The sequence below is a fragment of the Nestor notabilis genome, unplaced genomic scaffold (genome assembly GCF_000696875.1).
Source record: "Nestor notabilis isolate BGI_N333 unplaced genomic scaffold, ASM69687v1 scaffold4596, whole genome shotgun sequence".
Classification (NCBI taxonomy): Eukaryota; Metazoa; Chordata; class Aves; order Psittaciformes; family Psittacidae; genus Nestor; species Nestor notabilis.
The window spans coordinates 25293-33015 of record NW_009933220.1 but is presented as its reverse complement, the minus strand read 5'-3'; positions in this window follow the sequence as shown (position 1 = coordinate 33015).

Below are 7723 nucleotides of genomic sequence, written 5' to 3'. Positions count from 1 at the left end.
TCTTTTAAATCCAATTATGGTAACAGACTGAAATTAATTTACTGAATCATTGATTTTCCAAGGGGCAGAAGGTGGCTTTATCCTTTTGGGAAACAAGACTTGGGGAACACAGGTGGTTTTCCTTTTCTACACAGTGGTGCTCTTTTTGGGACACACAGTCTGGAAGCACCCAGGGGCCACCCATCTACTTGGACAGTGCTCCGGTTAGGCCCTTAAACCCACTGAACTGCTGCATATACATTTCAAAAATGGAGGCAATCATGCAAAATAGAAGTTAACTGCTCTGGTAGAGGTCTCAAATGATTTCATTGCCATTAGCAGCATTGCTGAGCTTAATCAGCTGTGGAGAAGTTAAAGCATAACCTCATTTCAGGCGGGAGGAGGAGCAGTGTTCAGCCAAGTGGTGCCCATGTGTCAGTAGGTCACAAGTGGGCTCCTGGGAGCAAGTAGGTCACACATGAGTGGCCAGGATGGAAGTAGTATCGAGGACAAGGGGTTGAACTGGGAGGAGGGCTGGAGGACGTGACTACCAGCTTACTCTTGATTCGCAACCAGAGCTCCAGTCCAGGTGACACTGGGGTGAGATTTTCCTGAAGTGATCATCCTTTCTCTGCTTTAGATAACAAATGTGTGATCACTGACTCTTAAATCCCCACTAGTACAGATATGATGCTTCACTGAAACAAGAAGCAGTGCAGGCCCTTCCTAGTATTGCTTCAGGAAGCGACAGTCTCAGCTGGAAACTGAATGTTATTTTACATGGGTGGTGACCCTTACAAATGAACTAAAAGCTAGGGATCTTACTTAATTTTAGTGGTGGTTAAAAGTTTAGGAGCTCATATAGAATGCTGGAAGAGGTGTCATCTGTTGAAAACTATGTTAATTCCCCAACCTTTTCTTCAGCTGCTTGGCTAAGAGTACCCTGGAAGGAGGTTGGTGTTCAGCTCACGTTGCTGCACTAACAAGGCCTTGCAGGCTCGTTAGGGCAGGTTCACATTACGCCTTTGTGCACAGAATGAACCAAAAGGAACCACACCTGAAGTAGCTTAGTACTCCGCTTATGGCCTGAAAGTAACATTATGTAAAAATACCCCAGAAGTTTCCTTTTCTCTATTTTATATTCCAGCTACTCCTGTCCAATATTTATCCTATCTAACTACAGGCTGTTAAACTCTACTGAGATACCCAGGTTTAGGAAAGCACTTGCCTGACACAACACTCACATAAAGTGTACTTAGTTTTGTGTTGCCTTCTGGAGGTGAACCCCACCTTTCCAGGACCTGGGTGAGGTATCCTGCTCTGCAAGACTCCAAGCTAAACCACTCTGGGAGTCCAAACATGAGCTTCACTGAGTTATAGTTTCTTCTCTGCAGAGTTGGGCTCAACAGGAAGAACAACCTCTGCTTTGCTTTTCCCATTTGTACTTCACCACCTTTTCTAAAGAGACGTAGAATTAGGGTATAGTGGGCAATTTAATAGATGGTGAATGTGATGGGAGAGATACCTCGCTTTTCTGTGGCTGCTTCTGACATGCTGATAGCATGAAAGGTATTTATAGGGCTACAAAGATACTTCATATGAACAAACTCAACATCTGATGCTTTCAAAGTATTCTGTCAAAAAAAATAATAATCCGAGTTGTGGTTCTCAGTGTCAGTGTAACTCGGCCTTTTATTGCTGTAAATTGTTTTATTTTTTAATAATGGAAAGACAGCTGCTGCCCTCAGATTGTCACTGCTACTGTATCTGAAGTTAACTTTCACACTCTTAATCTTTTCTGTTTGCTGTATTTCTTCAGTGGTGGCTTCTAACCAGTCTGCTGTGTTGGGCTCTCGCCAGGCGGCTGTGTGTCTGCAGGAAGGTATTTGCATACAATAACAGGGAAGAATTTAAATTAATCAGGGAAAGATATCCATTAGAGCTAGTCTGCACAGTAAAACCCATCTAGATTTACAGCACTCTGGTGTGAACCTAAGCTTTTTGTTTCTGATAGAGTGGTCCATTGCTCATCTTGATAACTCTCTTTCATGCAGACCTCAAGATAAAGCCGTGTTTACGGAAAGGCCTTTCTCAAGCAGGCTGCTGTTCTCTCTTGCTGGCATGATTCATGAAAGCTGCTTCAAGCATTGTCACTGAAGCTCCTGCTAAAGTGACCAGGGAATGACATGGCCCTTCTGGGGGGCTTCAGTGGAAACCTCAACCTGGTAGCCTAACATCAGCAAATGATTCCCAGAACTGGCGGTGGGTTACCCTTTCTTAACAAACGCCTTTTTTAAAGCTATGGGTGCCATTACATTTTGTTGCATAGTTATTAACCTACTTACAAACGTTTTCTTAGAAGAAGTGGAAGATGAGATGTACAAGTGAAAAACCCTGTGTAAAACAGGGGGAAAGCACAGTTTCTGCTACAGCTGGAAAAGAGAAGGCAACCAAAGAAAGCAGGGCTGGTCTCACATGTGCCTTCTGTTTCATCTTGAAAGCAGTAACCCTGTAGAGTCTTTATTTATTTATTTTAATTTTTTGGGGGGGCTTCCATGCAGTGTTTTTCATTGGTGTCTAATTGTTGGGTAGACATTCTGTATATTTGTTTTGTTTTGTTCATTGGTTGAGCTTTTTGTACTCTGCTTTTTCAGTGACTTGCGCTTTGCACAATGTGATGTTCAAATACTTACCCTGATGGACCATCACCGACCAGAAATGGCATTAAATGGGAGCAGAGGACCGCAGGGATCTCTGGCTGGAATGACAGAGAAGGTGAGGGAGCTGATTCTTTTCCATTTATCCCCAAATGTACGCTCTCTTTCTCTGAAACATAAACTGTAAGTTGGGCCTTCTAATTAGAAAAACTGCTGCCACCTTTTGCAGTCCCTTTCTTATATCACAGTAATGGAAAGACAGAGATGTGCACACATAGGAACTCAGCACTTGATCACTCCCTGTGATCCTCCTGCATCCTGTTGCCTTATCTGAAAGGCTTTTTAAACACGAGGCAGTCACAAAGAGATTTTTCCCACAGACAGCAAGAAGAGAGGATTTAGGGCTATAGTCCTTGCCTATGCATTCATTCTGACTTTCTGTCTTTGAGTGCTTTAAAGTCACTCAAAAGCAAGTTTCCTACTTTCAAAGTGAAGAACGCAATTATTTACCAGTGGAATGAGCTAAAGGCATAATTAAAGTGGAATGAGCTAAAGGCATAATTAAAGAGCCATCATCCAGTTGGATTTGGCTCCAGAATATCTGTAGGATGTAATGGCAAACAAAACATTTGTAGATAGAGCCATGTTGAATTTTGCTAGTGTTGGCACTGGGGGCAGTGGCAGCAGAGCTGGGAAGGTGATGGAGCAGCCCCAGTGCCAGTGCAGGCCAGGCTGGAGCAGGGAGACGGCTAGGAGTGAGCTGTTGGTTTTCTCCCTTACTCCAAGCTGTCAGTGAGAGAGGAGGGATAAAAAGTTCGTTCAGATCTTTAAAAATCTTTCAGCTGGAAAAAATGCTGTTGAGAGGGAAGCACATATGCCTTGCTGTGCTGCTTAAACACCCCGGCAGAAAATAGGGCTGCGATATGTCAGACACAACGTGCAGACATGTTCATGTAGCCATGCGAGAGGAGGAGGAAGAAGCAGAGTGAGAAACCCCCTTCTCTCTCCTCCCCACCTAGTAGTGGCAGTGCTGCAAGCAGGAGAGAGGCACAGGAGCTAAGGGTGGGAATACAGAGGAAGCAGGTTACTGAAAAAGCCCAGTGGGGATACCACTGCCACCTCAGTGCACTGTCCCCTGCCACACTGACCCCAACCCATGCCACCCCATCAGCCACCCCTCCATGAGGTGCCATGGCCAAAGTTGCCTGCCAGCTACAGTTTTATTAGGATGGTATTCAAAGTTCAAAACCGAGCCACAATGACAAAGTGGGAGTTTCTGTGCCAAGCGCCAAGTGAACCTGAAAGGTTAGTTTACTCTTTAATGAGATTCCTGCTTCAAAGTCTCCATCTTCCTTTCACTGGGGAGCAGCATTTTCTTTAAGCAATGTTTAGAGGACACCAGTCTGCAAGGGTAATCATCCTCGCCTCTGGCAGGAACAGCTCACACACTAGCATTTCTGAAAAGGCACTCTTTGTGAATAATTGAATTTGTCTCTGGAGATCAAGATTTCTTTTTCTGTGGGACTGACTGCAGCTCTGCTTCTTAGGTGCAGCTTACTGTACTTGAGGCAGAAGAATCGTATTGCAGTTGCAGTCGAGGGTTTTGCAAGTATGAAGCATAATAGGGGTGATTGCCATAGAAAGAGTCATTTGTAGTGTTCAAAAAAATGTCTCGTGAGGCAGCAGAGGCAGTGGGCAGAGCCCCACTCTGCACTGTCAGGGCCCCTTCCTGGGTGACGCTCATAGCCCATCAGTTCCTGCCAGCGCCGTCACCACCTAGGATACAGGGGAGGACCAGCTGGGCCAACTGGTTGCCCAGCCCAAAACAAAGCACTGTGGTTCACGTACGTCCTAACAACATGTTGCTTGTCTGGGTGTAGCCTCTTCTTCTTTAAAACCTCCTAGCCTTGCAGTGGTTTCTGGGTCTCTCTGGAGCAGCAAGTGTACCATGATGGAAAAAGCTGTGCATCCCACCTCTTGAGACAAACATCCCTGCAGCTGCCCCATCAAGGAAAAGCCAGTTACAGATATGTCCTCCCTCCAGCTACCAATGAGGTCTGCTGTCCCTGGGCATGTGTCAGCACCTCTTCTCATCCCTTCAGTGTGTAACAGCCCACTGTGGCACCTACCAAGCTGCCTGTGAGTAACTTCTTAGGAAAGGGTTGGTGGGGAGGAACCTCTCATCATAATTGGCACTGCTATGAGTGGGACCTCATGTCTGGCTCCAGAGAAGAGACAGGTCCCTGCCAGTAGACTAAGTGATGTGTCTCAGAAGTATTTCTTGATGTAATGTTCAGAGGCAGGGCTTAGCTGTTCATTGACATTAATGTCAGCAGAGGGGTGAATGACTATTTCAGACTCTGGGATTAAGGTAGGAATTGGGGCAAAACACACTTCTGAAGTGAATAAAAATCCATTGAGCTAGGAGGTTTCTTTCTTGTCTTTCATCACTAAACAGAGCAACAGCGCTGGGTGGCTGTGTTCAGCAAACACAATGCAACGTGGCAGCAGTATTTTTAGGGTATTATTTTAGGGGGGAAAACAAATTCTAAGAGCAAGACATAGCTATCTTCTAACTCAAACAAGCTGCTCAGGAATTTCTGTGGCTATTGAATATACCACATGGTACTTGGGCTGTCTTGTTGAATTGTGATACATGTTTCAGATCAATAAAAAGGCTCATCTGAGACTTTTTTTTCTTCCACATGTTACACAAAATACATTCTCTCATGGTACAAACCTTACATGAACTGATCAGCAGGAGAATCTAAGGTAACTGCACTCACTAATGAAAGCCCAAATTCTAAACTGAAGTCCAATTTTCTTGGACTCTAGTATCTGCAGGTAATCTCTGGGTTCTTTGTGTTCTCTGCTCTGAATTGGAAACCAGACCTTACATCTTTAATAATTTTTACTCCCTTCTGTGGCTGTCAGTTACAATGGCTTGAATATTCTGTTCATCTTCAACTTCAGGACTTCTTGATCCTCTGAGGCAGATCTTTCTCTGTCAGACTTCTGAGTGACAAGCAGAGTTTTCATCCTTGGAGACAATTCCCTTAGCAGTAACCCGGTCATCCAGTACTACGACTGCTTTTAGCACATTTCCTCAGGTAAGGGAGCAATGCAAACAAAAAAGGAACTGGGCAGCAGCATTTATCCTCAAAAGATATGTCTGGAGGCCTAATCGCAGCCTGGCCAGCACTATTAGCTGTTCCAGCTGAAGACCTTAGCCTACTTAAACACACTAACAAAAGGCTGTATATGGACAAATTAGGGAAGTGGTATAGATGTTGTTTGCATCTATGGTAGTGCATAAAATAAGGAAATGACCAGTGAGGTTTTTCTGTTTTACTTTGAACTCTGTCTTGCATGCTGGAGTTATGGAGAGTTCCATGGTCAGTGAAAGCAGACAGTGGGGAAGGAAATGGAAAATGGTTGGAAAGAAATTTGCAGGTGGCAGCTGGCACTTTCCATAGGCCTTGCCTGAGCAACAGAGAGGATTATCATTAAAGAACATGGCCAACAAAGGCAACACAGGTCTCTTATAAGTTGTTTCAGAAAAGACATGTTAAGACCCAGATCATCCAGGGATGGACCAGTCACTGCTGGGAGGGCACTGGCAGTGGATACAGGTGCCTGTTTGAGGGACTGTGAGGTTGGTTGGGGATTTGAGCAACCTGGTCTTGTAGAGGGTGTCCCTGCCCACGGCAAGAGTGTTGGAACTAGATGATCTTTAAGGTCCTTTGCAATCCAAACCATTCTATTATTCCATGATCCATGACGCGCGGTTTCTCTGCCCTGATGGATGGGCTGTGATTGGCTTTCTCCCGGAGTCCAAAGGGCGAGGTGTCCTCAGGCCTCCAGGGAGGGAACTACTGGGGGCAACCAGCCTCCTGCCCAGCTGCGTTTCCAAACACCCATCCCACACTGTGAAGAGCCAGCAGATCATGTACATCCACGCTATATGAATGAGGTGTCCTGCCCTGCAATGTTGGTTTTGGGGAAACAAGTGTGATAAGCAAGCACTCAAATCTCTTTCTGAAAAGCCACAACACCAGGTCCAATTTGCATAGCACTTGCCTGCAGTGAGCTGCATCACTGACAGGTGTATGCCTAGTTCATGGAAATGTGATGTGCTTCGAGGACAGTTTGGAATGATTTACCCATGACCTGCAATAAAGACAGGTCACAGGACTGGCGGGAACCAGTCCATGCCTGAGGATGCTGCCATTACCTAAACTACCAGCTGAATGGAGTAGGCACAGGGGTTAACCACGCCAAGTGACATTGTTGTGTGCTGCTGTAATTTTTCATCCTGCACAAAATAATTGATGGTCTCCTTCTCCAGAAAAAAAAAAAAAAAAAGAGAATAAATAAGGTGAAGCTAGAAAACTCTGAATTTAGGTACATTGGTTTTGTTGTTATGCTGGGGTTTTTAAACCCAGCATAACTTTAAACCTGAGTGCAGAGAATGTGGAAATAGTATATTTGAACTATTTTGGACTAACACAGTAGAGGAAATGAAGCAGGTAAAAAAAAAGTCAGCTTTTTTGTACACTATGTACCATATATTCAACCTTAGTCATACAACAAGTGTTTGAGAGAGCGCAAAACAGTAAACTGCTTACTCTGAGTTTGTCTGAAAAGACAAAGGAAAGTAAAAAAAATGCAGGTCTTCAGCATGGGCTTAGAGTATAGGTAGTGTTTTCAACATAAAGGTTTCACAAGATGTTCTAATTCTATCGCTCTGGCAGGAAACTGAGGCTTTCACATTTAATGAAGCATATTTTTGAAGTGACACTAAAATGATGAGCGTGACTATGTTGCACATCTGCCTGTCTGCACAGGGCAGACCATTTTGACTTCCTTTTCAGAGACACTGCCAGGAGCAGGCCAAGAGAGCTACGTATTTACTAAAACTTCAGCGGGTAAAGATGGAAAAAAGGTGGCTCTTCTCCCTCCTTTGTTTGCTCTCAGTGTCCAGCATTGCAGGTAAGCATGTCAGCGGGCCCCCTTGACTCAGCTTATGACAGAGGGGCAGGGTGGCATATGCAGGCTGGGCTTAGCATGTCTCACTAGGGCAAGCT